The sequence below is a fragment of the Arachis hypogaea genome, chromosome 9, assembly GCF_003086295.3.
Source record: "Arachis hypogaea cultivar Tifrunner chromosome 9, arahy.Tifrunner.gnm2.J5K5, whole genome shotgun sequence".
In the NCBI taxonomy this organism is placed as follows: domain Eukaryota; kingdom Viridiplantae; phylum Streptophyta; class Magnoliopsida; order Fabales; family Fabaceae; genus Arachis; species Arachis hypogaea.
Window position 1 is genome coordinate 25,532,883 of NC_092044.1, and position 26,685 is coordinate 25,559,567.

At 39.3% G+C, this 26,685-nt stretch overlaps 2 non-coding genes and 1 pseudogene across 2 annotated transcripts; 1 reads left to right on the top strand and 2 right to left on the bottom strand.

Annotated features, from left to right (window-relative positions):
- The first annotated feature begins 672 nt into the window (after positions 1–672).
- Positions 673–776, top strand: LOC112713242 (small nucleolar RNA R71). The gene has a single exon (XR_003158217.1). It is a non-coding gene; the product is annotated as a small nucleolar RNA R71 (small nucleolar RNA).
- An 8,948-nt stretch (positions 777–9,724) lies between these two features.
- Positions 9,725–13,626, bottom strand: LOC112709027 (uncharacterized; annotated as a pseudogene).
- Positions 13,627–24,459: 10,833 nt separating this feature from the next.
- LOC112714076 (small nucleolar RNA R71) lies at positions 24,460–24,567 on the bottom strand. Its single transcript, XR_003159032.1, has one exon. It is a non-coding gene; the product is annotated as a small nucleolar RNA R71 (small nucleolar RNA).
- Positions 24,568–26,685: the final 2,118 nt, after the last annotated feature.

Here is a 26,685-nt window from a genome sequence, read left to right on the forward strand (position 1 = left end):
CTCAGCTGGCCCACTTGTGCCTCCAAATTTCTAATGGAGGATCTTGTTTCATTCATGAAACTGAAAGTGGCCTTTGACAGATCAGAGACTATATTGGCTAAATTAGAAGTGTTTTGTTCTGAATTCTCTGTCTGTTGCTGAGAAGATGATGGATATGGCTTACTATTACTCAGCCTATTGCGTCCACCATTGTTAAAGCCTTGTTGAGGCTTTTGTTGATCCTTCCAGGAGAAATTTGGGTGATTTCTCCATGATGGGTTATAGGTGTTTCCATAAGGTTCACCCATGTAATTAACCTCTGCCATGGCAGGGTTCTCAGGATCATAAGCTTCTTCAGAAGCTACCTCTCTAGTACTGTTGGATGCATGTTGCAATCCATTCAGATTTTGAGAGATCATGTTGACCTGTTGAGTCAACACTTTGTTCTGAGCCAATATGGCATTCAGAGCATTAATTTCAAGAACTCCTTTCTTCTGAGGTACCCCATTATTCACGGAATTCCTCTCAGAGGTGTACATGAACTGGTTGTTTGCAACCATATCAATGAGTTCTTGAGCCTCTTCAGGCGTTTTCTTCAGGTGAATAGATCCACCTGCAGAGTGGTCCAGTGACATTTTCGAAAATTCAGAGAGACCATAATAGAATATATCTAATAGGGTCCATTCTGAAAACATGTCAGATGGACATCTTTTGGTCAACTGCTTGTATCTTTCCCAAGCTTCATAGAGGGATTCACCATCTTTTTGTTTGAAGGTTTGAACATCCACTCTTAGCTTGCTCAACTTTTGAGGAGGAAAGAATTTATCCAAGAATGCAGTGACCAGCTTATCCCAGGAGTCCAGGCTATCCTTAGGTTGTGAATCCAACCATATTCTAGCTCTGTCTCTTACAGCAAAAGGGAAAAGCATGAGTCTGTAGACTTCAGGATTAACTCCATTTGTCTTTACAGTATCACAGACCTGCAAGAACTCAGTTAAAAACTGATAAGGATCTTCAGATGGAAGTCCATAAAACTTGCAGTTTTGTTGCATCAAGGCAACTAGTTGAGGCTTAAGCTCAAAGTTATTGGCTCCAATGGCAGGAATGGAGATGCTTCTTCCATCAAACTTGGACGTTGGCTTTGTGAAGTCACCAAGCATTCTCCTTGCATTATTATTATTATTATTTTCGGCTGCCATGTCCTTCTCTTGTTCGAAAATTTCTGAAAGGTTGTTTCTGGATTGTTGTAATTTAGCTTCTCTTAATTTTCTCTTCAGAGTCCTTTCAGGTTCTGGATCAACTTCAACAAGAGTGCCTTTTTCCCTGTTCCTGCTCATATGAAAGAGAAGAGAACAAGAAAAGAAAGAGGAATCCTCTATGTCACAGTATAGAGATTCCTTTGTGTTAGTAGAAGAAGAAGGGGGTAGAAGAATGAAGAAGGATGAAGAAGAATTCGGATTTAGATGAAGTGAGGTGAAGAGAAGTGTTAGTAATTAATTAATTAAATAGAATAAGAAAAGAGAAGAGAATTTTCGAAAATAATTTTTGAAAACAGGTTAGTGATTTTCGAAAATTAAAGACAAAATATAATTAAAATTAAAATTTAAAACAAAAAGAATTTTTGAAAAAGAGAGGGAGAATTTTCGAAAATTAGAGAGGGAAAAGTAGTTAGGTGGTTTTGAAAAAGATAAGAAACAAACAAAAAGTTAGTTAGTTGATTGAAAAAGATTTGAAATCAACTTTTGAAAAGATAAGAAGATAAGAGGTTAGATAAGATATTTTGAAATCAAATTTTGAAAAAGATAAAGTTTTTGAAAAAGTTAAGATAAAAAGATAAAAAGATTTTTAAGAAAAAGATATTTTGAAAAAGATTTAATTTTTAAAATTACTTAACTAACAAGAAACTACAAGATAAGATTCTAGAACTTAAAGATTGAACCTTTCTTAACAAGAAAGTAACAAACTTCAAATTTTTGAACCAATCACATTAATTGTTAGCTAATTTTCGAAAATTTGATAGAAAGATAAGAAAAAGATTTTGAAAATATTTTGAAAAAGATTTTTGAAATTTTCGAAATTTAAAAAAAATGAAAAAGATATGATTTTTGAAAAAGATTTTGAAAAGATAAGATTTTTAAAATTGAAATTTTGACTTGACTTGTAAGAAACAACTAATTTTAAAAATTTTTGACCAAGTCAACCCAAAATTTTCGAAAATTTGGAGAAAAATAAGGAAAAGATATTTTTTTTTGATTTTTTTGAATTTTTAATTATGAAAGAGAAAAACAACAAAAATATTCAATGCATGAAATTTTTAGATCAAAACAATGAATGCATGCAAGAATGCTATGAATGTCAAGATGAACACCAAGAACACTTTGAAGATCATGATGAACATCAAGAACACAATTTTGAAAAATTTTTTATGCAAAGAAAACATGCAAGACACCAAACTTAGAAATCTTTAATGCATGGAAAATATGAATGCAAAGATGCACATGAAAAACAAGGAAAGACACAAAACAAGAAATCATCAAGATCAAACAAGAAGACTTGTCAAGAACAACTTGAAGATCATGAAGAACACTATGAATGCATGAGATTTTCGAAAAATGCAAGAAAAATTTTAAAAGCATGCAATTGACACCAAACTTAAAAATTAACACGAGACTCAAACAAGAAACACAAAATATTTTTTATTTTTATGATTTTCTAATTTTTTTGTATTTTTATTAATTTTTTCGAAAATAAAGTTTGTAAAAACGAAAAATAAAATAAAATTTTTGAAAAAGATTTTTGAAAAGAAAATTACCTAATCTGAGCAACAAGATGAACCGTCAGTTGTCCATACTCGAACAATCCCCGGCAACGGCGCCAAAAACTTGGTGGACGAAATTGTGATCACTATTCTTTGATTTGCATTTACTGTAGAATTGTGGAACTTAGGATTTTTGGCACGAGTGGACACAACTCCGTTCAACTAACCAGCAAGTGTACTGGGTCGTCCAAGTAATAAACCTTACGCGAGTAAGGGTCGATCCCACAGAGATTGTTGGTATGAAGCAAGCTATGGTCATCTTGTAAATCTCAGTTAGGCAGATTAAAGGGGAATTGTGATTATTGGAATAAATAATAAAAAGGAAAAAAAAAGGGATAGAATACTTATGCAGATTCATTGGTGGGAATTTCAGATAAGCGGATGGAGATGCTGTAGAGCTCAAGGACGCCTGCTCTCCTACTGCTTCTACTCAATCCTTCTTACTCCTTTCCATGGCAAGCTTTGTTTAGGGGTTCACTATCAACTGTGGCTACTTTCAATCCTCTCGGGGAAATATCCTATGCGGCTGTCACTCGCACAGCTAACCAGTCTGGAGGCATCACCCATGGCTGATGGCTACATCCCATCCTCGCAGTGAAAACTAATGCTCACGCACTCTGTCACAGTACGGCTAATCACCGGTTGGTTCCCTCCCCTACTGGAATAGAATCCCTCTTTTGCGTCTGTCACTAACGCCCAGCAGGTTACAGGTTTGAAGCACGTCACAGTCATTCATTAACGGAATCCTACTCGGAATACCACAGACAAGGTGAGACTTTCCGGATTCCCAGGATCCTACTCGGAATACCACAGACAAGGTGAGACTTTCCGGATCCTCATAAATGCCGCCATCTATCTAGCTTATACCACGAAGATTCTGTTGGAGAATCTAAGAGATACGCATTCAAGCTCTGTTGCATGTAGAATGGAAGTGGTTGTCAATCACGTACATTCATAAGTGAGAATAATAATGAGGGTAATCTAACTCATCACATTCATCATGTTCTTGGGTACGAATGAATATCTTGGAATAAGAATAAGAGAGATTTGAATAAAAGATAATAGAATTTCATTAATACTTGAGGTACAGCAGAGCTCCACACCCTTAATCTATGGTGTGCAGAAACTCCACTGTTGAAAACACATAAGCAAAAGGTTCAGGCATGGCCGAATGGCCAGCTCTCTCCATGATCAAGTGACCGAATGAAAAAGACTAAAAATGGTCAAAAGATGTCTAATACAATAGATAAATGTCCTATATATACTAGACTAGCTTCTAGGGTTTACATGAGTAAGTAATTGATGCATAAATCCACTTCCGGGGCCCACTTGGTGTATGCTTGGGCTGAGCTTGATCATTTCACGAGTTAAGGCATTTCTTGGCGTCAAACTTCAGGTTATGACGTGTTTTGGGCGTTCAACTCCGGATAATGATGTTTTTCTGGCGTTTAACTCCAGACAGCAGCGTGTACTTGGCGTTCAACGCCATGTTACGTCGTCATTCTTCGAATAAAGTATAGACTATTATATATTGCTGGAAAGCCCTGAATGTCTACTTTCCAACGCCGTTGAGAGCGCGCCAATTGGAGTTCTGTAGCTCGAGAAAATCCGTTTCGAGTGCAGGGAGGTCAGATTCCAACAGCATCAGCAGTCCTTTTGTCAGCCTTCTTCAGAGTTTTGCTCAAATCCCTCAATTTCAGTCAGAATTTACCTGAAATCACAGAAAAACACACAAACTCATAGTAAAGTCCAGAAATGTGAATTTAACATAAAAACTAGTGAAAACATCCCTAAAAGTAGCTTAAACTTACTAAAAACTATATGAAAACAATGCCAAAAAGCGTATAAATTATCCGCTCATCAGGAGGCTTATCCTCCTCCTGAGGAATTTTCGAAAATACCTTTGTTTCCACTGATTCTTCTTGATCAGGTTGAGCATCCTTGAAGATGTCCTCAAGCTCTGATTCTAGGCTTTCAGTCATATTGACCTCTTCTACCAGAAAGTCAATAATGTCAGTGCCCAGGCAGTCATTTGGTGTGTCCGGATGCTGCATAGCTTTTACAGCATTCAACTTGAACTCATCCTCATTGACTCTTAGGGTTACTTCCCCTTTTTGTACATCAATGAGAGTTCGTCCAGTTGCTAGGAAAGGTCTTCCTAGAATGAGAGTTGCACTCTTGTGCTCCTCCATTTCCAGCACCAGAAAGTCAGTTGGAAAGGCAAATGGCCCAACCTTGACAATCATGTCCTCTATTATGCCTGATGGATATTTAATGGATCCATCAGCAAGTTGGAGGCATATCCGGGTTGGTTTGACTTCTCCAGTCAACCCAAGCTTTCTGATAGTGGATGCTGGTATTAGATTGATGCTTGCTCCAAGATCACATAGGGCTGTCTTGGTGCAAGAACCTTCTAATGTGCATGGTATCATAAAGCTTCCTGGATCTTGAAGCTTTTCTGGTAAGCTTTTTAGAATGACTGCACTGCATTCTTCAGTGAGAAACACTTTTTCAGTTTCTCTCCAATCCTTCTTATGACTTAAGATTTCTTTCATGAATTTAGCATAAGAAGGTATTTGCTCAAGTGCCTCTGCAAACGGAATCTTTATTTCAAGAGTCCTTAGATAATCTGCAAAGCGGGCAAATTGCTTATCCTGTTCCGCTTGGCGGAGTTTTTGAGGATAAGGCATCTTGGCTTTATATTCTTCAACCTTAGATGCTGCAGGTTTATTCCTTACAGAAGTGGTTGAAGAAGCCTTGTTAGAGGGATTACTGTCAGCACTCTCAGGTGTCTGATCCTCCCTTGGCGTCTGAACGCCAGGATTGGGTGGAAAATGGGCGTTTAACACCAAATTTTCCCCCTTTTCTGGCGTTTGAACGCCAGAACTGGGCAGGGAATGGGCGTTTAACGCCAGCTTTCCCTCCCTTTCTGGCGTTTGAACGCCAATAACATTCCTCTCTGGGCTCTTACTGTCCTCAGAGGGATTTTGAACAGTGGTTTGGTTATCCCCTGTCAATTGTTCCTTGTTTGGCTTTTTGCTACTTTGAGCAGTGTTATTCAGTGTCTTCCCACTCCTCAGTTGAACTGCTTGACATTCCTCTGTTATCTGTTTAGATATTTGCTGTTTTGCTTGATTCAACTGCAGTTCTATGTTCTTGTTAGCAACTTTAGTTTCATGGAGCATTTCTTTAAATTCTGCTAACTGTTCTGTCATCAGGAGCAATTGTTGATTAAGCTCAATCATCTATTCTTGAGGATTAGGATCAGTGACTACTGTCATGACTTCCTCTTTTGGAGAGAACTCATTGCTAGAGTACAAATATTGATTTCTAGCAACAGTGTCTATAAGCTCTTGAGCTTCTTCAATTGTCTTCCTCATGTGAATAGATCCACCAGCTGAGTGGTCTAAAGACATCTGAGCTTTTTCTGTAAGCCCATAGTAGAAGATGTCTAACTGTACCCACTCTGAAAACATTTCAGAGGGGCATTTTCTTAGCATACCTCTATACCTCTCCCAGGCATTATAAAGGGATTCATTACCCTCTTGTTTTAAGCCTTGAATGTCCAGCCTTAGCTGTGTCATCCTCTTTGGAGGGTAAAAGTGATTCAGGAATTTGTCTGATAACTGTTTCCATGTCTTTATGCTTGCTGTAGGTTGGTTATTCAACCACCTTTTAGCTTGATCTTTTACAGCAAATGGAAACAGTAATAGTCTATAGACATCCTGATCCACCTCTTTATCATGTACTGTGTCAGCAATTTGTAAGAACTGTGCCAGAAACTCAGTAGGCTCTTCTTGTGGAAGACCGAAATACTGGCAATTTTGCTGCATTATGATAATGAGTTGAGGATTTAGCTCAAAGCTGCTTGCTTTGATGGGAGGTGTACAGATGCTACTCCCATATGCAGCTGTAATGGGGTTAGCATATGACCCCAGAGTCCTTTTGGACTGATCAATCCCACTTAAGTCCATAATGGATAAAGGGAAATGATATGGATTGCAAATAGATAAATTTTGTTTTTTTTTCTTTTTTTTTGAATTAACCGAAAAAATAAAATAAAACAAAAGGAAATTAAAATAAAAAATTCGAAAATCAAAAAGAAAATAAGATCAAAGCAAATTGAGAACTGAATCAGTTAGTTAATTAAAAAGATTTTGAGATTAGCAATTAGAAAGATATGATTGAAAAATTTTTATGAAAAAGATTTGATTTTTGAAAAGAGGAAAGAGAAAAACAACAAAATGACACCAAACTTAAAATTTTTAGAAAATCAAACACTAATTTTTCGAAAATTTTTAAGGGAAAAACACAAAGAGGACACCAAACTTAGAATTTTTAAAGATCAAAAAGAGACTAAGGACATGCAAATTCGAAAATTAAAAGAAAAACAAAAGCATGCAATTGACACCAAACTTAAAATATGAAACTAGACTCAACTAAAAGACTCTAAACCAACAAAAATAAACAGTCCTAATCTAAGCAACAAGATAAGCCGTCAGTTGTCCAAACTCAAACAATCCCCGGCAACGGCGCCAAAAACTTGGTGCACGAAATTGCAATCACACTTTGCAATCCCGCACAACTAACCAGCAAGTGCACTGGGTCGTCCAAGTAATACCTTACGTGAGTAAGGGTCGATCCCACGGAGATTGTCGGCTTGAAGCAAGCTATGGTTATCTTGTAACTCTTAGTCAGGATATCAAAGATTAACAGGATTGATTGTAAAAAGCAAAAGAACATAAAACAGGTACTTGAATTGCAGTGATGGAGAATAGGTTGAGGTTTTGGAGATGCTCTGTCTTCTGAACCTCTGCTTTCCTACTGTCTTCTTCTTCAAACATGCAAGGCTCCTTCCATGGCAAGCTGTATGCAAGGGTTTCACCGTTGTCAGTGGCTACCTCCCATCCTCTCAGTGGAAATGTTCAACGCACCCTGTCACGGCACGGCTATCCATCTGTCGGTTCTCGATCAGGCCGGAATAGAATCCAGTGATTCTTTTGCGTCTGTCACTAATGCCCCGCCTTCAGGAGTTTGAAGCTCGTCACAGTCATTCAATCATTGAATCCTACTCAGAATACCACAGACAAGGTTTAGACCTTCCGGATTCTCTTGAATGCCGCCATCAGTTCTAGCTTATACCACGAAGATTCTGATTAAAGAATCCAAGAGATATCTACTTAATCTAAGGTAGAACGAAGGTGGTTGTCAGGCACACGTTCATAGTTGAGAATGATGATGATTGTCACGGATCATCACATTCATCCGGTTTAAGAACAAGTAATATCTTAGAATGGAAGCAAGCATGATTGAATAAGAAACAGTAGTAATTGCATTAATCCATCAAGACACAGCAGAGCTCCTCACCCCCAACCATGGGGTTTAGAGACTCATGCCGTGGAAAGTACACAAAGAAACGTGTAAAGTGTCATGAGGTACAGATACAATGTCAAAAGATCCTATTAATAGTGAACTAGTAGCCTAGGGTATACAGAAATGAGTAAATGACGTAAAAATCCACTTCTGGGTCCACTTAGTGTGTGCTTGGGCTGAGCAATGAAGCATTTTCGTGTAGAGACCTTTTCTGGAATTAAACGCCAGCTTTTATGCCAGTTTGGGCGTTTAACTCCAAGTTTTATGCCAGTTCCATCGTTAAACGCTGGAAATTCTGAGGCTGATTTGCCACGCCGGTTTGGGCCATCAAATCTTGGGCAAAGTATGGACTATTATATATTGCTGGAAAGCCCAGGATGTCTACTTTCCAAAGCCGTTGAGAGCGCGCCAATTGGGCTTCTGTAGCTCCAGAAAATCCACTTCAAGTGCAGGGAGGTCAGAATCCAACAGCATCTGCAGTCCTTTTCCGTCTCTGAATTAGATTTTTGCTCAGGACCCTCAATTTCAGCCAGAAAATACCTGAAATCACAGAAAAACACACAAACTCATAGTAAAGTCCAGAAAAGTGAATTTTAACTAAAAACTAATAAAAATATACTAAAAACTAACTAGATCATACCAAAAACATACTAAAAACAATGCCAAAAAGCGTATAAATTATCCGCTCATCAGCATGCGCGTCGTGTCTCGCTGGTCACCTCCATCGTTTCTTGTGTTCTTTCCATTTTGTAAGCTTCCTTTCCGTTCTTCAAGCTACTCCTATCCTATAAAGCCTGAACACACAGATCACGGCATCAAATGATATAGAGATGGATAAAAATCTACAAATTAAAGGCTTTGAAAGCAAGTTTTTAATCATTGTTTTAAATCAGGAAAGCAAATGTATAACATGCTAATTACATGAACAGGCGTAGGAGAAAGGTGATAAAAACCACTCAATTCAACACAAGATAAACCATAAAATAGTGGTTTATCAGTTTCCACGCATAGTGCAAATGTGGTAACCCATCATTGCCAAGGTGGAAAATAAGCTGAAGATGTGGAATACAACGATCCTGAACAAAGTGGGTCAGTTAGTGATTATTAACTTAATATTGAATAGTTCTAAGTGTATTATCCAAGTCTGTATAAGATGTCGAAAAAGTTTCTCTATAGAGGAGATTATTTTGGTGAACACCAAATGGAGAGGATCGCATGCCCACTGGTCGAGTAAATCCCATAGTAGTCCCCGAGATTCGCATGATTACTTAATGTAGTCCTCAAGATTTCGATTTCTCTATTGTAGTCCTCCAAATAGAGCTCTGAGTACTCATAATGGTTCCTGAGCATATTTCTAGTGATGAGTCATCATCGAAGCGCTTACGTGGCTCCAACAGCTAGCTGAGCTGGCTCATTTCCAATTTATACCCACATTGGTCCCTCCCACTATTTTTAACCCTAAATCCCCAAATTTTGATAAACAGCTACAAATAACTTAGTTATATTTGAAATTTTGTAGTTACCTAAAGAATCAATCATAATCCATTAAATAAGCTACAAAATTTCAGCTATAAATTCAACACTCCACTGAATAAATTCAACACTCAATAATAGGAGGTTTGCAATAGAAGGAACATCAATCTGAGATAATCCAAGAAAGAGAAGTACCAGCACAGGTGGGCTAAGGAACTGCAAAACCACAAGGCACAAGTAGTGATTATGCAGAACATCTTTGCCCTGCTATAATCCAAGTCAGGAACCTTGCTAGCATGGAGCCTTTGGTACCAAGAAAAAAAGAGCTTCATTCAGATACATCTGAAGGCTTGGCCTTAATGCCATAATCTACAACAAACTAGACCCAAACAAGTACCACCACCTAAAGTTCCTGACATCAGAAGGTGAAAATCCCATGTTTCCCAACAGTTTTTCTGCATTGCCAACTTCACTGCCACCCTTACTATTGTTTTTGTTCAAGTTTGAGTTGTTCACGAAAATCTCTGCTAAAGTTTAATCCAAATCAAAGCAGTAAATACAACAAATCATTGGTTTACATAAAGGATGGTGCAACCAAACCATCCACAAGTGATTATGGACAAATTGCAACGAATTTGATTAGTTCCAAGCCAAAAGGAACGTCCAATTTTAGCAGCAGGAATGAACAACACCAATGAAAGAAATCCCATGAATGCAACAAGGAAAACCTTCCAGAACCCATCAAGACCAGCAAAATGGAGGTCTTAAAGCAACAAAGAGGTGTGATCCGAACCCAAAATCCAGTATGGTCGAGCCTGGGCCTGAAGATCTGGGCATTCTTCTCGTCGAAATCGAACTTGTCTTTATTCTTGAGGCGGTTTCTGAGGTCGGGAGTAGGGCCTTCAGAGGTGCTAGGGCGGCGAATGGTAGCACGAAGGCCATTGGAGGTAGAGGGTTGGGTATCAGGGTGGATGTAGGTTTGGAGAGCATAGAGAAAGAGAATTGGGAGCCTGAAGAATGCAATGAAGAACGCGAGGAAGAGAGAGAACGAATCGTGCAGGAATGATGCTTTATACAATAACACCAATTGCCAGAGAGAAGAAGAAAGAGGGAAGGAAATTTAGAGTTATTGTTATCTATGTATAAGTGTCAGGTGTGAGTGACAAGAAATGAACGAAGAGGAAGGTGCTGCATGGACACTATGGTTTATCCATGCAGACACAATTATTTTACACACAACATACCATTAATTATTATCATCATATAACTCAATACTAATCATATCTTCTTTTACAGATTTTACTAAATATAATTCTACAATGTAATTAATTCTTCCCTCTTTCCATTAATTAGGGGATCTCTTTTGAATAAAAATAAATACATTCTATAAACCCAAAACTTTTTTTCAATGTATTAGGATGTTAGGATACATTTTTTAGCCACACTCGCTATTTAAATTTACTTAGTAATTTTGTAGAATATTCCCTCTAATCCATTTATTTTATCTGTCACTTTCTTCGAATGCACATTATATTATTGATAAAAATTTATAATCAAGAGTAATACATTAAAAATAATATAACAAAATTTAGTCAACCTTAACTAATAACAAGATAAAATAATACAATAATTTTTAATACTTATATAAATTAAGAATATATTTGATAATTTAATAATAAATTATATTAAAAAAGATAACTGACATATATTATAGAATAAACAAACGGGTAAAATAAATAGATATTTGTTACGTCAGGTAACCAAAGATTGGTGGGCTGGACTTGTAAGGTTGGCCCGATTGTTTGAAGAGGGAGGCCCTTTGTCCTGGTTCCCGTTTGGGGGCCTTCGTCCGACTTGTGTGTATGAAGGAATGGGGGGGTAGTACCTACAAAGACACTCCGATGCCTAAGTAAGCAAGGGTCTAAGCAAGTTTAGAGAGTATGGGAACTTAGAGATACCTGATGGGTGTCAGTGTACTTATAGTGGTGAACCCATAACCACCGTTGGAGTGGTTCCACCTTTTAAGGAGGATAACTGTCCCTTTATCTTAGGGAGGTTGAGATTTGACTCCTAGAAGTGGATTGAGAGATTTTAGGGGCAGTTACTTATTTGAATGAGTGTTATCTGCCAGCTAACCTTCTTTTTGACTTCCTTGTGATGGAGCCTATGTCGAACTCGGCCTCTTGTGAGGAGGTCGGTTGTGGGGGAAGACCAATCTTATGAATTGGACCTTTTTATATTATTTGGATCTGGGCCTTGGCATTGGGCCAGGGTATGAACAGTGCCCCTACTTGAGTCCAAGTTCTTTTGCAAGTTGGGCTCAAGTACGTAGCTTGGGATTCCAGCCGACGTGGTGAGGAACCGACATGATTTTCAGGAATCGACGTGATTTAAATTTCTCAACCGTTGTGTCTAATCAAACGTCGCGTCTCTTCAGAAGTTTGAGCATTTACACTTGGGGAGTGGTTACATTGGTAACGGTGCATCTCTTAAATGGTTACGTCATTTTACCTTTATGCCTCTAACGTGTTTATAAATACTTTTCCCTCCCTTCTCTTGTTTTGTTTCTGAAAACTTTCTCACTTACACACTCTGTTCTGAAAGAAAGCTTCCTTTTTCTTCGATCAACTTCTGTTGCACCCCTGATCCTTCAAAAGTAAAGGTCAGTTCTTTTCCCTTCTCCTCTTTTACAAATGCTTTTATTTGCATGTTCTTGTTTAGAGGAGGGTTAACCGTAGGCCTAGCGACTCGGTTTTTTTATTGAGTGATTTACTTCGGGCCCTTTAGAGACCCTATTTTTGATTCTTTCCACTTTTTCTTTTGTAGGCTTCGTTCACCTTTTTAGGAAAAAATATCTTCTTTAGAATCTCTTTCACTGTGGGTGGATGACACCGTTCTTAGGGAGGACCCCTTAGTAGATACTGACTACCTTATCGATCTGCGTGCTCATCATAGAATCTGTGTTCTTGATGAGGACGAGCCAAAGTATGAATTGGTTGCCCCGGGTCCAGAAGACCATGTTTGTTTTGGGAGAGCATCTGATGCGGACCCTCATTTTTTCTTTATGTATGAAAGTTTTTTCACCCGTTTGGGTGTTTTTCTTCCTTTTTCTGATTTTGAGATAGCCGTTTTATCTCATTGTCGCGTTGCTCCTACTCAACTTCACCCTAACTCTTGGGGTTTCTTGAAGATTTATCAATTCATCAGCCATGCATTAGATTTTCTGACCTCTTTAAAGATTTTCTTTTTTCTTTTTCACATGACCAAGCCCTTCAGTGGGCAAAATAACAAATAGCAGTGGGTGTCTTTCTCAGCTATACAAGGCCATATAGTTTTTACTCTTTTTGATGAATCCTTCCATGATTTCAAAAACTTCTTTTTTAAAGTGCAAGCTGTAGAGGGTCACCACCCCTTTTTCCTGGACCAAAAGTTTTCTCCTCGCTTTCTCCTATACTGGTTAGAGGCCTCCCCCGTGGAAAAATATATTTTGGATGACTTGGATGAGGTATATGCGGCCATTATGGGGTTCTTTCGAGAAGTATAGAGGAGAGCTCCTTACCTTGACATAAAAAAGTTCCTCCAAGGGTCTCTGACCTTTGTACAGGCTCAATTAGGTAGCGTTTATATTTGTTTATGCTATTTTCTGACCTGATAGTCATCTGAGTTGTTTTCTCCGACTTGTATGATGATTCTTCTAATGGCTTTTACAAAAATGACAAAGAAGAATTCCAGCTCCTCCTATCAGCGGGTTTAGGAGGCCAAATCGAGGTCCCAAACCAGGGTAGGTGCCACCAGGGCTGCTGGCCCTTTTCGTCCTCATCCTCCTCCTATCTTCTTCAGCCTCTTCTCTTCTATCCCCTCCGCCCCGATCTTCCCCTGAGCCAGAGAAGAAAAAGCGCAAGACTTTAGAGTCTGGCTCTACTTTTGAGGGTGAGGCCAAGTCTAATGCGCCTCAGTTCGTTTGGAATTATATCTATCCTCATACTCGCATAAGTATGGATAATGCTTCCGTCCGAAACTACCTTAATGTTTTGGTTCAGGGGAGTGTTAGGGCAGCGGGGGTATGTACGAAACTTCTGGATATTTTTAAAAAGACTCCTCTCAGCTCTTTGGGTTCATCCCTGAAGTTTGAGGAGTTAGAGGGGAGGATTTTCTTATATCAGGAAGAGGAGAAGCGGTTGAAGATGGAGGTCGACGAGTTGAAGGAGAAGAGGGATCGTCTCCGGGAGAGGGAGAAGAAGTTGCTGGGCCAGTGTGCCATGGCGGAGGGCCTGAAGGAGAAGGCGGAGCAGAGTTATATGAGTTTGTTTGGGGATCACGTGGACCTGAAGAAGGAGTTAGCAGGATATCGGGCAGCCTATTTGGATCTGGAGGACTCCATTGCTGAAGGAGCCGAGGAGGCATGGAGGATCTTCAAGGAACAGGTCGGGGTTATTGCTCCAGACCTGGATCTTTCTCCTCTGGATCCTGACAATATCATGGTGGATGGGGCCATTGTTTCTCCTCCCCGACCTATTTCTGAATCTGAGCTGAAGACTTATGGACAGAGGATAGGGGAATCCCCCCCCCCCCCCGATCAGAAGATGCCCTAAGTTCTTCAAAGGCTCCTGAGAAGGGTCCTGATCAACTTGCTCCATCTTCCCTTGGTGCTGCTTCGACTTCTCTCCCTGATCCTGATGGTGCTTCGATTACTCTCCCTATCTCTGGTGGTGATGGCCCTTCTCTTGGCAGTGATGACCTTCCTTCTTCCAGCTAAATTATGATGGCTATATGGGGGCCCGGCCTGAGGGTCCCCCGTTTTTTTTAAACAATTTTTTTTATGTTCTTGTGGTGGTATTTACTAAAAAATTTTTGGCCTTTTATGGCCATAAACAAAATATTAGAAATACCCTTTTTTTCGATAAGGGTTTAAGATATCTTTCTTGTGTGTTGTGCGTATGGTTTTTCTGCTTAGGCTTCGAAAAAACCTTTTTGATCTTTTTGCTTTTCTGAAAACTTTTTTTCTTGGCTGGATGTCCTTTATCTAAGTTACTTTTAAATTTTTCTTAAAGACTTGGGACAGCCTCTGCCTTTGCATTTTTGATAGGTTTTCTTATCTCTCTTTTTTTTTTGGTATTCCTGGTACTCAATTTTTCTCTATTGAGTTTCTATAACTTAGGTTATTTTTGTGATGCATTTTATTCCTCCTCGGGATTTCCGACTTGTCAGTCAATTAATCTCTGAGTTATTTTATGATCTACTTTTATAACCTCTTTACACCAACTTGTACCTCGTCGTTTTATCTTGACGACCATCTAGTCGGTTCATGGGATTTTCACATTTTGTCGAGCTTAAGTCGGCGTGTTTTGTAGAATGATAATGTTAGGAGGAATTTTATAAAGAGATATTTGAAAGGAAAAGATCTTTATTTATTTGTAAAGGTACTTCTTTGGCTACTAAAGGTTTTTGACAGTTTGTTGCCCCTTAGTCCCCACTTTGATGCCTCGTTAAAAACCCCTCTTTAGGAAAACCCTTTCTTTGGGAAAAACCACGAAGTTGGGGAAAAGAGTACACCAGGGAGTGGGGTTCGCTCTTAACTATAGTACCTTTTCATATTACAAGCATGTCATGACCTAGGTAGCTCAGTGTCGTTTAAGTCAGTCACCTTATAGTAGCCTTTTCCTAAGACCTCTCTGATTTTGTATGGTCCTTTCCAATTTGCCGCGAGCTTGCCATCCCCAGATTTGTTGACTCATATGTCGTTTCTAATCAAAACCAAGTCATCTGGGATGAAGCTTTTTTAAATGAACCTTTTATTGTACCTATTCGCCATCCTTTGTTTCAACGCAGCTTCTCTTATCTAGGCTTGCTCTCAGACTTTGGGGAGGAGCTCAAGTTCTTCTTTGTGCCCCTGTACATTTCCGACCTCGTCATAGAAGCTCACCCTTGGACTTTGCTCGTTGATTTCAACTGGTATCATGGCTTCTACGCCATAAGCAAGTTGGAAGGGTTTTTCTCCTATGGTAGACTGAGGTGTAGTCTGATAAGCCCATAGTACTTGTGGGAGCTCTTCGGTCCAGGCTCCCTTTGCATCTTGCAACCTTTTCTTTAGTCCCGCCAGTATGACTTTATTGGCTGCTTCGACTTGTCCATTTGCCTGTAGATGTTCTACTGAGGTGAATTGATGCTTGATCTTCATGCTGGCTACCAGGCTTCTAAAGGTCAGGTCGATGAACTGAGTGCCATTATCAGCGGTGATGGAGTGAGGTACTCCATATCCGGTGATAATGTTCTTGTAAAGAAACTTTCAACTTCTCTAAGCGGTGATGGTGGCCAATGGTTCTACTTCTATCCACTTCGTAAAATAGTCTACTCCCACTATTAGGTATTTTACTTGCCCAGGCGCTTGGGAAAATGTTCCTAACAAGTCCAATCCCCATTTTGCGAATGGCCATGGAGAAGTTATACTAATGAGCTCCTCAAGAGGAGAAACGTGGAAGTTTGCATGCATTTGGCATGGCTGGCACTTCTTCACGAATTCTGTGGCATCCTTTTGCAAGGTCCGCTAGTAGAACCCAGCTCGGATGACTTTCCTGGCTAGCGACCTGGCTCTGAGGTGGTTTCCGCAGATACCATTGTGGACCTCTTCTAAGACTTCAGTTGTCCTTGAGGTCGGGACGCACTTTAATAATGGTGTTGATATTCCTCTTTTATAGACAATATTTTTCACCAGAGTGTAGTTTTGTGCTTTCCTCCAGATCTTTTTAGCCTCTTTTTCTTCTTTGGGCAGGATGTCGAATTTTAGGTATCCAACTAAGGGGTTCATCCATCCGAGGTGTAATCTAGAGATTTCAAGGACATCTTGCTTGGCTTCTGTTTTAACTACAAAGGGCTCTTGGAGAGTTTCCTAGATCAAGCTTTTATTATTTCCCCTGGCTTGGTACTTGCTAACTTGGAGAGGACGTCTGCTCTGCTGTTGAGTTCTAGAGTTATATGCTTAATCTCGGTTTCTGCAAAGCGCCTAAGATGTTCCAAGGTCTTTTCCAAGTACCTACTCATATTAGGGTCTTTGGCCTGATACTCTCCATTTATTTGGGAGGTCACCACTTGAGAGTCGCTGAATATCGTTACTCTTGTTGCACCGACCTCTTCCGCCAGCTTTAATCCTGTTATCAAGGCTTCATATTCTGCCTGATTGTTGGAAGCTGGGAATTCAAATTTGAGGGAAACTTCTATCTGTATTCCCCCTTCATTGACCAGTATTATGCCTGCACCGCTTTTCATCTTGTTTGAGGATCCATCTACGTATAGTTCCCATGTAGTGGATTCTTCCTCTTGATCTCCTGCATATTCTGCTAGGAAGTGGTGAGGCATTGGGCTTTAATTGTCGTCCGGGCTTCGTACTTTAGGTCACACTCGGAGAGCTCTATTGCCCATAAAACCATTCTGCCCGTGATATCCGTCTTTTGAAGGATTTGCTTCATGGGTTGGTTCGTTCGAACTTTTATTGTGCGAACTTGGCAATAAGGTTATAGCCTTCATGAGGCTACTACTAAGGGGTACGTGAACTTCTCCAGTTTTTGATACCTTAGTTCAGGGCCTTGTAGAACTTTACTGGTGAAGTATATAGGATACTACCCAATCTCATCTTCTCGTATTAGAGCCGATGCTACAGCTTTATCTACTACGGACAAATACAAGATGAGTTCTTCCCCAACTATTAGTCGGGTCAGAATTGGAGGTTGGCTAAAAAACCTTTTGAACTCCTGGAATGCTTCTTCGCACTCTGAAGTCCATTCGAACTGGCATCTTTTTCTTAGTAGAGAAAACAGTGGAAGGGATCTTAATGCTTCGATCCCTCTTTGTGTCAACATAAATCCCATAAATTTTCCAACCTCCACCGCGAAGGTGCATTTTGCAGGATTTAGCCTCATCCCATGTAACCTTATGGTGTTGAAGACTTGCAAAAAGTCTGTCAAGAGGTCGGTCTCCTCCTTGGTTTTTACCAGCATGTCGTCCACGTAGACTTCCATTAAGTTCCCAAGGTGGGGAGCAAACACCTTATTCATCAACCTTTTGTATGTAGCCCCAGCATTTTTTAATCCAAAAGGCATGACCACATAGCAGTAGTTTGCTCTAGGCGTGATGAATGATGTTTTTGCTTTGTCCGGCTTGTGCATCGGGATCTGGTTGTATCCCGAGTAGGCATTCATAAATGACAAGTATTGGTACCCCAAGCTAGAATCTACTAGAGTATCAATACTGGGAAGTGGTTATGGGTCTTTGGGGGCACGCCTTGTTCAGGTCGGTGTAACCGACATACATTCTCCACTTGCCATTTTACTTTTTGACCAGCACTACATTTGCCAGCCATGCCGGATACTTAACCTCCCTGATGAACCCGGCCTCTGAGAGGGCTTGTATTTGCTATTCCACCACCTGAGCCTGTTGATGCACGAAATTGTAAATCACACTTTTCACAACTCATACCACTAACCAGCAAGTGCACTGGGTCGTCCAAGTAATACCTTACGTGAGTAAGGGTCGAATCTCACGGAGATTGTTGGCTTGAAGCAAGCTATGGTTATCTTGTAACTCTTAGTCAGGATAATAATAAATCTCAGTTTTGATTGGTAGTAAATAAAAAGCATGGATTAAATAATACTTGTTATGCAGTAATGGAGAATATGTTGGAGTTTTGGAGATGCTTTGTCTTCTGAATCTCTGCTTTCCTATTGTCATCTTCTTCATGCACGCAAGATTCCTTCTTTGGCAAGTTGTGTGTTGGTGGATCACCATTGTCAATGGCTACCATCCGTCCTCTCAGTGAAAATGGTCCAGGTGCACTGTCACCGCACGGCTAATCATCTGTCAGTTCTCACTCATGTTGGAATAGGATCTATTGATCCTTTTGCGTCTGTCACTACGCCCAACCTTTGTGAGTTTGAAGCTCATCACAGTCATTCAATCCCTGAATCCTACTCGAAATACCACAGACAAGGTTTAGACTTTCCGCATTCTCAAGAATGCTGCCAATGGATTCTAGCTTATACCACGAAGATTCTGATTAAGGAATCTAAGAGATACTCATTCAATCGAAGGTAGAACGGAGGTGGTTGTCAGGCACGCGTTCATAGATTGAGAATGGTGATGAGTGTCACGGATCATCACCTTCTTCATATTGAAGTGCGAATGAATATCTTAGATAGAAACAAGTGTGTTTGAATAGAAAACAGAAATAATTGCATTAATTCATCGAGATACAGCAGAGCTCCTCACCCCCAACAATGGAGTTTAGAGACTCATGCCGTCAAAGATAAAAAGTTCAGATCTAAAATGTCATGAGGTACAAAATAAAATCTCTAAAAGTTGTTTAAATACTAAACTAGTAACCTAGGTTTACAGAAAATGAGTAAACTGAGATAGATAGTGCAGAAATCCACTTCTGGGGTCCACTTGGTGTGTGCTGGGGCTGAGACTTGAGCTTTTCATGTGCCTGGGCTGTTTCTGGAGTTAAATGCCAGGTTGTAACCTGTTTTGGGCGTTTAACTCCAATTTGCAACCTGTTTTTGGCGTTTAACGCCAGAATGAAACATTGAACTGGCATTAAACGCCAGTTTACATCATTTATCTTCGAGAAAAGTATGAACTATTATATATTTTTGGAAAGCCCTGGATGTCTACTTTCCAGCCCAATTGAGAGCGCGCCAAGTGGACTTCTGTACCTCCAAAAAATCCATACCAAGTGCAGGGAGGTCAAAATCCAACAGCATCAGCAGTCCTTTTTTAGCTTGAATCAGATTTTTGCTCAGATCCCTCAATTTCAGCCAGAAAATACCTGAAATCACAGAAAAATACACAAACTCATAGTAAAGTTTAGAAATATGAATTTTGCCTAAAAACTAATAAAAATATACTAAAAACTACATGAAATTACCCCCAAAAAGCGTATAAAATATCCGCTCATCACAACACCAAACTTAAACTGTTGCTTGTCCCAAGCAACTAGATAAATAAAATAGAATAAAAAGAAATCAATAGCAATAATATCTCAGAGTTTTAAGTGAAGCTCAGATTCTAATTAGATGAGCGGGACTAATAGCTTTTTGCTTCAGAACAGTTTTGGCATCTCACTTTATCCTTTGAAATTCAGAATGACTGGCATCCATAGAAACTTAGAATTCAGATAATGTTATTGGTTCTCCTATTTCAGTATGTTGATTCTTGAACACAGTTACTTATGAGTCTTGGCTGTGACCCTAAGCATTTTGTTATCCAGTATTACCACCAGATACATAAATACCACAGACACATAACTGGGTGAACCTTTTCATATTGTGACTCAGCTTTGCTAAAGTCTTCAGTTAGAGGTGTCCAGAGTTCTTAGGCACACTCTTTTTCTTTGGATCACGACTTTAACCACTCAGTCTCAAACTCTTCACCTAGACCTTCATGACATAAGCACATGGTTAGGGACAGCTTGATTTAGCCGCTTAGGCCTGGATTTTATTCCTTTAGGCCCTCCTTTCCATTGATGCTCAAAGCCTTGGATCCTTTTTGTCCTTGCCTTTTGGTTTAAGGGCTATTGGCTTTTTCTGCTTGCTTTTTCTTTTTCTTTTATTTTTTTTCGCAAGCTTTATTTTTCACTACTTTTTCTTGCTTCAAGAATCAATTTCATGATTTTTCAGATCATCAATAATATTTCTCTTGTTCATCATTCCTTCAAGAGCCAACAAATTTAACATTCATAAACTCCACTATCAAAATTATGCACTATTCAAGCATTTATTCAGAAGAAAAAAAGTATTGCCACCACATATAGATAATTTGAATTTTCCATATTAAGAATTCGAAATAAATTGCCTCCTTTATTCTAAAAATCTCTACTATTTTATTCATGTTCAATGATGATGAGAAAAATAAATTATAGCTTATTTGGAGATAAAATATAAAAAAAAAAAGATACTAATTACTAATAGTTATGTAACTCAAAATATATTCCTAATGATAAGAGTTATCACAGAGTTAAGATTAAGATTAGGACTCAACAACCTTTAGTTTGGGAGATGATGGATGCTCCTTGATGAGCGGATAATTTATACGCTTTTTGGCATTGTTTTTAGTATGTTTTAGTTAGTTTTTATTATATTTTTATTAGTTTTTAGTTAAAATTCACTTTTCTGGACTTTACTATGAGTTTGTGTGGTTTTCTGTGATTTCAGGTATTTTCTGGCTGAAATTGAGGGACCTGAGCAAAAATCTTATTCAGAGGCTGAAAAGGACTGTAGATGCTGTTGGATTCTAACCTCCCTGCACGCAAAGTAGATTTTCTGGAGCTACAAAAACCCAATTGGCGCGCTCTCAACGGCGCTGGAAAATAGACATCCTGGGCTTTCCAGCAATGTATAATAATCCATACTTTGCCCGAGATTTGATGGCCCAAACTGGCGTTCCAAATCAGCTCAAAACTGCCCGGCGTTAAATGCCGGAACTGGCACAAGAATGGGAGTTAAATGCCCAAACTGGCACAAAAGCTGGCGTTTAACTCCAAGAAAAGTCTCTACACATGAAAGCTTCAATGTTCAGCCCAAGCACACACCAAGTGGGCCTGGAAGTGGATTTTTATGTCATTTACTCATTTCTGTAAACCCTAGGCTACTAGTTCTCTACAAATAGGATCTTTTGCTATTGTATTTTTCATCTTTGGATCACTTTAGATCCTTTGATCATCTTTGATCAGTACTATGCTATCTTAGATCAGATCTTGGTTCTTCTGGTTCCCTCTCTGGGGCCGAAGCCAATGATCACTATTATCACTTATGTATTTTCAACGGTGGAGTTTCTACACACCATAGATTAAGGTGTGGAGCTCTGCTATACCTCGAGTATTAATGCAATTACTATTGTTCTTCTATTTAATTCAGCTTATTCTTGTTCTAAGATATTCATTTGCACCCAAGAACATGATGAATGTGATGATTATGTGACACTCATCATCATTCTCACTTATGAACGAGTGCCTGACAACCACTTCTGTTCTACAAGCAAACAAGGCTTGAATGTTTATCTCTTGGATCCCTTAATCGGAATCTTCGTGGTATAAGCTAGAATTGATGGCGGCATTCAAGAGAATCCGGAAGGTCTAAACCTTGTCTGTGGTATTCTGAGTAGGATTCAATGATTGAATGACTGTGACGAGTTTCAAACTCCTGAAGGCTGGGCGTTAGTGACAGACGCAAAAAAATCAATGGATTCTATTCCAACCTGATTGAGAACCGACATATGATTAGCCGTGCCGTGACATGGTGCGTTGAATATTTTCACTGAGAGGATGGGATTGTAGCCACTAACAACGGTGATGCCCAACATACAGCTTGCCATGGAAAGGAGTAAGAAGGATTGGATGAAGACAGTAGGAAAGCAGAGAGACGGAAGGGACAAAGCATCTCCATACGCTTATCTGAAGTTCTCACCAATGAATTACATAAGTATCTCTATCTTTATGCCTTATTCGTATATCATCCATAACCATTTGAATTTGCCTGACTAAGATTTACAAGGTGACCATAGCTTGCTTCATACCAACAATCTCCGTGGGATCGACCCTTACTCGCGTAAGGTTTATTACTTGGACGACCCAGTGCACTTGCTGGTTAGTTGTGCGAAGTTGTGATAAAGAGTTGAGATTGCAATTGAGCGTACCATGTTGATGGCGCCATTGATGATCACAATTTCGTGCACCAAGTTTTTGGCGTCGTTGCCGGGGATTGTTGAGTTTGGACAACTGACGGTTCATCTTGTTGCTTAGATTAGGTATTTTTCTTCAGAGTTCTTAAGAATGAATTCTAGTGTTTCAAGGTGATGTTCTTATCATCACCAAAGCTGATTGATTCTTATCAATTTAGCTCTTGAATGCAATGTCCTGCTGAAGCTTGGCGAGCCATGTCTAATTCCTTTAGACTGAAGCTTTAGACTAACATTGCATGATTCCTGGAATTCTCATTAAGAATTTTGATATCTTTATTTTCTTTTCCACTTAATTTTTGAAAAATTTAAAAAAATTACAAAATCATAAAAATAAAAAAATATTTTATGTTTCTTGTTGAGTCTAGTGTCTCATTTTAAGTTTGGTGTCAATTGCATGTTTCTATTTTTCTTGCATTCATGCATGTGTCTTCATTAATCTTCAAGTTGTTCTTGATGATTTCCTTGTCCTGATCTTTAAATTTTCTTGTCTTGAGTGTTTTGTTGTTTTTCATATGCATTCTCATTTTGTTAGTGTCAATGGTATACAAACTGCTAAGTTTGGTGTCTTGCATGCATTGTTATTTGATTTTAGTTACATTTTGATTATTAAAAATCCAAAAAAAATTTTAATTTGTGTATTTTCAAGTCAATAATACAGAGAATTGAAGATTCAGAACATACAACAGAGGAATTACACAGAAAAAGGCTGGGCGTTCAAAACGCCCAGTGAAGAAGGAAAACTGGCATTTAAACGCTAGCCAGGGTGCCTGGCTGGGCGTTTAACGCCCAAAAGGGTAGTGTTTTGGGCGTTAAACGCCAGAATGTGCACCATTCTGGGCGTTTAACGCCAGGATGGCACAAGAGGGAAGATTTTGTTTTTAATTCAATTTTTTTTCAGGTTTTCAAAATTTTTCAAAATCAAATCTTTTTCAAATCATATCTTTTCAATCATATGTTTTCAAAATCAATTTCTTTCCATTTTCAAAAATACTTGCTATTAATTAATGATTTGATTCAACATTTCAAGTATGTTGCCTTTTCTGTTGAGAAAGGTTTAATGTTTGAATCATATCTTTTCTTGTTAGCCAAGTCATTAATTTTCAAAATCAAATCTTTTTAAATTGTTTTTCAAATCATATCTTCTCAATCACATCTTTTTAAAAAAACCATAACTTTTAAATCATATCTTTTTAATCACATCTTTTTCAAAATAGTTTTCAATCATATCTTTTTACTGTCTAATTTCAAAACCTTTTTCAAAAATCACTTGATTTATTTTTCTACTCTTAAGTTTTTGAAAATCAATTAGTATTTTTTCAAAAAGTTTTTAAAATCTTTTACTTAATTTTCGAAAATTTCTTCCCCTCTTCTCACATCCTTCTATTTATGGACTAACACTCCTCCTTAATGCACAATTCGAACTCCATCTTTCCTTGATAAGTTCGAATTTTCTACCTCTTCCTTCTATTTTTCTTTTCCTCTGACACCTCAAGGAATCTCTATACTGTGACATAGAGGATTCCATATTTTCTTGTTCTCTTCTCTTTCATATGAGCAGGAGCAAAGACAAAAGCATTCTTGTTGAGGCTGACCCTGAACCTGAAAGGACCTTGAAGCGAAGGCTAAGAGAAGCTAAGGCACAACTTTCTATAGAGGATCTAACAGAAATCTTCAAAGAAGAAGACATGGCAGCCGAAAACAACGACAATACCAACAATGCAAGGAAAGTGCTGGGTGACTTTATTGCACCTACTCCCGACTTCTATGGGAGAAGCATCTCTATCCCTGCCATTGGAGCAAACAACTTTGAGCTTAAGCCTCAATCAGTTTCTCTGATGCAACAGAATTGCAAGTTCCATGGACTTCCATTGGAAGATCCTCATCAGTTTTTAGCTGAATTCTTGTAAATCTGTGACACTGTCAAGACTAATGGGGTTGACCCTGAGGTCTATAGACTTATGCTATTCCCTTTTGCTGTAAGAGACAGAGCTAGGATTTGGTTAGACTCACAACCTAAAGAAAGCCTGAACTCTTGGGAAAAGCTAGTCAATGCCTTCTTGGCAAAGTTCTTTCCACCTCAAAAATTGAGTAAGCTTATAGTGGAAGTCCAAACCTTCAGACAGAAGGAAGGTGAATCCCTCTATGAAGCTTGGGAAAGATACAAATAATTGATCAAAAAGTGCCCTTCTGACATGCTTTCTGAATGGAGCATCATAGGTATCTTTTATGATGGTCTGTCTGAACTGTCCAAGATGTCTTTGGATAGCTCTGGTGGAGGATCTCTTCATCTGAAGAAGACACCTGCAGAAGCTCAAGAACTAATTGAAATGGTTGCAAATAACCAATTCATGTACACTTCTGAAAGGAATCATGTGAACAATGGGACAAATCAGAAGAAAGGAGTTCTTGAGATTGATACTCTGAATGCCATATTGGCCTAGAACAAAATATTGACTCAACAAGTCAATATGATTTCTCAAAGTCTGTCTGGAATGCAAGCTGCACCAGGCAGTACTAAGGACGCTTCATCTGAAGAAGAAGCTTATGATCCTGAGAATCCTTCAATAGAAGAGGTGAATTACATGGGAGAATCCTATGGAAACACCTATAATCCTTCATGGAGGAATCATCCAAATATCTCATGGAAGGATCAACAGAGACCTCAACAAGGTTTCAACAACAATAATGGTGGAAGAAACAGGTTTAGCAATGGCAAGCCTTTTCCATCATCTTCTCAGCAACAGACAGAGAATTCTAAGCAGAGCCACTCTGACTTAGCAACCATGGTCTCTGATCTAATCAAAACCACTCAAAGTTTCATGACTGAAACAAGGTCCTCCATTAGAAACTTGGAGGCACAAGTGGGACAGCTGAGCAAGAAAATTACTGAACTCCCTCCTAGTATTCCTCCAAGCAATACAGAAGAGAATCCAAAAGGAGAATGCAAGGCCATGACCCACATGGCCGAACTTGGAGAGGAGGAAGAGGCAAAGATCGCCACTGAGGAAGACTTCAATGGACGTCCACTGGCCTCCAATGAGTTCTCTAATGAGGAACAATGGGAATCTGAGGCTCACACAGAGACCATAGAGATTCCATTGGATTTACTTCTACCATTCATGAGCTCTGATGAGTATTCTTCCTCTAAAGAGGATGAGTATGTCACTAAAGAGAAAGTTGCTAAATACCTTGGAGCAATCATGAAGCTAAATGACAAGTTATTTGGTAATGAGACTTGGGAGGATGAACCCCCTTTGCTCACCAAAGAATTGGATGACTTGACTAGGCAGAGATTACCTCAAAAGAGACAAGATCCTGGGAAGTTCTCAATACCTTGTGCCATAGGCACCATGACCTTCAAGAAGGCCTTGTGTGACCTAGGGTCAAGTATAAACCTCATGCCTCTCTCTATAATGGAGAAGCTAGGGATCTTTGAGGTACAAGCTGCAAGAATCTCACTAGAGATGGCAGACAATTCAAGAAAACAAGCTTATGGGCTTGCAGAGGATGTTCTGGTAAAGATTAAAGACCATTACATCCCTGCTGATTTCATAGTCCTAGAAACTGGGAAGTGCATGGATGAATCCATCATCCTTGGCAGACCCTTCCTAGCCATAGCAAAGGCTGTGATTGATGTGGACAGAGGAGAATTGATCATTAAAGTGAATGAAGAATCCTATGTGTTTAAGGTTCAAGGATATCCCTCTGTCACCATGGAGAGGAAGCATGAAGAGCTTCTCTCAAAACAGAGTCAAATAGAGCCCCCACAGTCAAACTCTAAGTTTGGTGTTGGGAGGTTCCAACATTGCTCTGAGTATCTGTGAGGTTCCATGAGAGCCCACTGTCAAGCTACTGACATTAAAGAAGCACTTGTTGGGAGGCAACCCAATGTTATATTTGTCTAATTTTCCTTTGTTATTTTATGTTTTCTGTAGGTTGATGATCATGGGAAGTCACAAAATCAATTGAAAAAGCAAAAACAGAATGAAAAACAGAAAGAAAAATAGCACACCTTGGAGGAAGACCTTGCTGGCGTTTAAACGCCAGTAAGGGCAGCAAATGGGTGTTTAACACCCAGTCTGGCACCATTCTGGGCGTTTAACGCCAGAAAGGGGCACCAGACTGGCGTTAAACGCCAAGAAAGGGCAAGAAGCTGGCGTTAAACGCTAGAAATGGGCACCAGCCCGGCATTTAACGCCAGAATTGGCATAGAGAGCATTTCTGCTCGCCACTTGGTGCAGGGATGACTTTTCCTTGACACCTCAGGATCTGTGGACCCCACAGGATCCCCACCTACCCCACCACCTTCTCTCTTC